Source organism: Schistocerca gregaria, unplaced genomic scaffold, assembly GCF_023897955.1.
Source record: "Schistocerca gregaria isolate iqSchGreg1 unplaced genomic scaffold, iqSchGreg1.2 ptg000636l, whole genome shotgun sequence".
NCBI lineage: Eukaryota > Metazoa > Arthropoda > Insecta > Orthoptera > Acrididae > Schistocerca > Schistocerca gregaria.
This window is the reverse complement of record NW_026062022.1, coordinates 217,501-222,500: the sequence shown is the minus strand read 5'-3', so window position 1 is coordinate 222,500 and position 5,000 is coordinate 217,501. Positions and strand designations below refer to the sequence as shown.

At 53.8% G+C, this 5,000-nt stretch overlaps 1 non-coding gene across 1 annotated transcript in view; it reads left to right on the top strand.

Moving 5' to 3' along the window:
* The first annotated feature begins 3,304 nt into the window (after positions 1-3,304).
* The window catches only part of LOC126317576 (small subunit ribosomal RNA), a 1,893-nt gene continuing 197 nt past the window's right edge, over positions 3,305-5,000 (top strand). The window contains exon 1 of the ribosomal RNA XR_007556730.1: positions 3,305-5,000. This exon is cut by the window's right edge and continues 197 nt beyond it. This is a non-coding gene — a ribosomal RNA (small subunit ribosomal RNA).

The following is a 5,000-nucleotide window of genomic DNA, read 5'->3' as shown; positions in this document are numbered from 1 at the left end:
AATAAAATACCCTTTGGCCACACCCCTTATAAAGGCATCGAACCAACCCACCACCTGACACCAGCCAAACGTACATCCTGATTTGACACATCTCTGGCAACCTAACCCACGTTGGCCCTTAACCTAACCCACGTTGGCCCTTAACCTAACCCACGTTGGCCCTTAACCTAACCCACGTTGGCCCTTAACCTAACCCACGTTGGCCCTTAACCTAACCCACGTTGGCCCTTAACCTAACCCACGTTGGCCCTTAACCTAACCCACGTTGGCCCTTAACCTAACCCACGTTGGCCCTTAACCTAACCCACGTTGGCCCTTAACCTAACCCACGTTGGCCCTTAACCTAACCCACGTTGGCCCTTAACCTAACCCACGTTGGCCCTTAACCTAACCCACGTTGGCCCTTAACCTAACCCACGTTGGCCCCTAACCTAACCCACGTTGGCCCCTAACCTAACCCACGTTGGCCCCTAACCTAACCCACGTTGGCCCCTAACCTAACCCACGTTGGCCCCTAACCTAACCCACGTTGGCCCCTAACCTAACCCACGTTGGCCCCTAACCTAACCCACGTTGGCCCCTAACCTAACCCACGTTGGCCCCTAACCTAACCCACGTTGGCCCCTAACCTAACCCACGTTGGCCCCTAACCTAACCCACGTTGGCCCCTAACCTAACCCACGTTGGCCCCTAACCTAACCCACGTTGGCCCCTAACCTAACCCACGTTGGCCCCTAACCTAACCCACGCTGCACCTTAACCTAAGTTACGCTGCACCTTAACCTAAGTTACGCTGCACCTTAACCTAAGTTACGCTGCACCTTAACCTAAGTTACGCTGCACCTTAACCTAAGTTACGCTGCACCTTAACCTAAGTTACGCTGCACCTTAACCTAAGTTACGCTGCACCTTAACCTAACTTACACTGCACCTTAACCTAACTTACACTGCACCTTAACCTAAGTTACACTGCACCTTAACCTAAGTTACACTGCACCTTAACCTAACTTACACTGCACCTTAACCTAAGTTACACTGCACCTTAACCTAACTTACACTGCACCTTAACCTAAGTTACACTGCACCTTAACCTAAGTTACACTGCACCTTAACCTAAGTTACACTGCACCTTAACCTAAGTTACACTGCACCTTAACCTAAGTTACACTGCACCTTAACCTAAGTTACACTGCACCTTAACCTAAGTTACACTGCACCTTAACCTAAGTTACACTGCACCTTAACCTAACTTACACTGCACCTTAACCTAACTTACACTGCACCTTAACCTAACTTACACTGCACCTTAACCTAACTTACACTGCACCTTAACCTAACTTACACTGCACCTTAACCTAACTTACACTGCACCTTAACCTAACTTACACTGCACCTTAACCTAACTTACACTGCACCTTAACCTAACTTACACTGCACCTTAACCTAACTTACACTGCACCTTAACTGTCACATGTAACGTCACAGGAATGTAGCTTTGCCTAACAGCAACCCTCTGAACATAGTTCACTGCTTGGATCCTCTGGTGTCATGTGTATTTCTTGATGCCATGGTGCGTACCCTCACATAAAGGTCTTTCGAGTGTTGCGTACTTTCTACACAGTCCCGCTAACCACTGGAAGGGTGTACCGCTACAGAACGAATATCGCCCTCCCCTCCTGCCCTTCCAAGCTGGTCGGTCAGGCGTTTGTTTGTGAAATGAGCCTTGCAGCTGTTCAGTTGCATTCGGTTGTCGATGCAGTCAGTGTACGTTGTGGTACGGCCTGTGTGGACTGTCCGCTGATGTACGCGTAACCCACACTGATCATCCGTCGTTACGTACTGAGTGACATAATGTGGCACATGCTTGACCGTACACCGGCTGCGCCCTACAATGGCGAATCATAAGGGCCATATGTTGTGCACGATGCTACTTGTCTCGTCTCCCCATTACAGCGAGATTGCACTGTTGTACGCCGTACAGACATGTGGTAAGTAGGTACGGACGAAAGTATTGCATGTTGGCCCCCCCCCCCCCCCTCCTCCCTCTGCCGGGAATCAGCGTGAGCCGTCTGTTGATGTAGCGACGAGGGTTTTCCTATTTAATCGTATTGCCCCACACAACATGATAGCACGGTGGACCGCGTTCCACATCTGCGACATGCTACAGAGGCCGGTTGACAGTCGACCGCGCAAGGGACATTGCACACGTGCGCGGACCATCTTCCACGTGTTCTCTCGTGTACATGCCGCAGTGTGTATGTGGGCTGATGTAGCGTGTCGTGACACATAACATGCAGGCATGCCAGAATCGTAGATTTCGCAAATGTAGATTGACGTATACGTTTGCTGCCAAAGATCCGCAAATGAACTGGAAATCAGTTGTTGAGCGGTTGTTCGCGCTGCAGGTGCATCGGTGATAGCGACGATCGGTACATCTGTGAACCGGTTGTTTCGGCGGTACCCGCCATGCCCCCGAACCTGAGTTGGCCATGTGGGTATGAAGCGATACGAGGCTGTGGCTTGGCGGGACAGTCCCCGGCCGGTGAGGGGGGGCCGCCCGGCGTGCTGGCCGCGCGCTGCGTGAGCGCACGCACTACAGCCGGCTGGTGGGGGGCGCCCAGTGGCAGGAGCGCCGGCCGACGGGCCCGGCTGGCGTCCCAGCTATGCGCCGGCGCACCCTGCGCGCGGCGCCAGGCGGCCAAAGTGGGTTCTGCCGAGCCCGGTGCGAAGCGCGGTGGACATCTGCAGTGTGCTGGTCCGATTGCGGACTGTGTGCGTTGAGGATGCGCCGCCGCCCGGCACTCGGCGTCGCGACGCCGTCTGCTGCTCGGTCGCCCCCAGCGGTTCTCGCAGGTGGTTTGTATCGCAGCTCTGCGGACGTGTTGGCGCGTGCGCTGTGCTGGGAGAGTTCGCTTCTGCACCCAAGTGGGGCTTTGCCCTTCTGTGGCGCTGGCGTTGGAGCTGCCGGTCACCGTAGGTGGCGCGTGTTGTTTCCCGCCGGCAATGCCACGACAGCACGCTCCCGGGCCTCTGTCGGCAGCGGCAAGCTCAGTTGGGAGCACGGGTGTTCGCACTGAAAGCGTCTACTCGCCTATCTCCGGGCGATTGCGCCTCTCTCGAACCCGACCAAGTACTTAGGACGGCGCTGCGCGCCGCCGGGACCTGAGAGGGTTTCGAGGTGTATCGTGCAGGGGAGCTCAGCCTCCTCCTGTTTGCAGAATAATTGAGCGGACGCTTGCGTGTTCGCGCGGGCCCTCGGGACACACTCCCGGGCGGCCGGCTGCTCAGCTCTCGTTGACGCAGCTCCCTGGTTGATCCTGCCAGTAGTCATATGCTTGTCTCAAAGATTAAGCCATGCATGTCTCAGTACAAGCCGCATTAAGGTGAAACCGCGAATGGCTCATTAAATCAGTTATGGTTCCTTAGATCGTACCCACGTTACTTGGATAACTGTGGTAATTCTAGAGCTAATACATACAAACAGAGTCCCGACCAGAGATGGAAGGGACGCTTTTATTAGATCAAAACCAATCGGATTGGCTCGTCTGGTCCGTTTGCCTTGGTGACTCTGAATAACTTTGGGCTGATCGCACGGTCCTCGTACCGGCGACGCATCTTTCAAATGTCTGCCTTATCAACTGTCGATGGTAGGTTCTGCGCCTACCATGGTTGTAACGGGTAACGGGGAATCAGGGTTCGATTCCGGAGAGGGAGCCTGAGAAACGGCTACCACATCCAAGGAAGGCAGCAGGCGCGCAAATTACCCACTCCCGGCACGGGGAGGTAGTGACGAAAAATAACGATACGGGACTCATCCGAGGCCCCGTAATCGGAATGAGTACACTTTAAATCCTTTAACGAGTATCTATTGGAGGGCAAGTCTGGTGCCAGCAGCCGCGGTAATTCCAGCTCCAATAGCGTATATTAAAGTTGTTGCGGTTAAAAAGCTCGTAGTTGGATTTGTGTCCCACGCTGTTGGTTCACCGCCCGTCGGTGTTTAACTGGCATGTATCGTGGGACGTCCTGCCGGTGGGGCGAGCCGAAGGCGTGCTTGCGCGTCCCGAGGCGGACCCCGTTGAAATCCTACCAGGGTGCTCTTAGTTGAGTGTCTCGGTGGGCCGGCACGTTTACTTTGAACAAATTAGAGTGCTTAAAGCAGGCAAGCCCGCCTGAATACTGTGTGCATGGAATAATGGAATAGGACCTCGGTTCTATTTTGTTGGTTTTCGGAACCCGAGGTAATGATTAATAGGGACAGGCGGGGGCATTCGTATTGCGACGTTAGAGGTGAAATTCTTGGATCGTCGCAAGACGAACAGAAGCGAAAGCATTTGCCAAGTATGTTTTCATTAATCAAGAACGAAAGTTAGAGGTTCGAAGGCGATCAGATACCGCCCTAGTTCTAACCATAAACGATGCCAGCCAGCGATCCGCCGCAGTTCCTCCGATGACTCGGCGGGCAGCCTCCGGGAAACCAAAGCTTTTGGGTTCCGGGGGAAGTATGGTTGCAAAGCTGAAACTTAAAGGAATTGACGGAAGGGCACCACCAGGAGTGGAGCCTGCGGCTTAATTTGACTCAACACGGGAAACCTCACCAGGCCCGGACACCGGAAGGATTGACAGATTGATAGCTCTTTCTTGATTCGGTGGGTGGTGGTGCATGGCCGTTCTTAGTTGGTGGAGCGATTTGTCTGGTTAATTCCGATAACGAACGAGACTCTAGCCTGCTAACTAGTCGCGTGACATCCTTCGTGCTGTCAGCGATTACTTTTCTTCTTAGAGGGACAGGCGGCTTCTAGCCGCACGAGATTGAGCAATAACAGGTCTGTGATGCCCTTAGATGTTCTGGGCCGCACGCGCGCTACACTGAAGGAATCAGCGTGTCTTCCTAGGCCGAAAGGTCGGGGTAACCCGCTGAACCTCCTTCGTGCTAGGGATTGGGGCTTGCAATTGTTCCCCATGAACGAGGAATTCCCAGTAAGCGCGAGTCATAAGCTCGC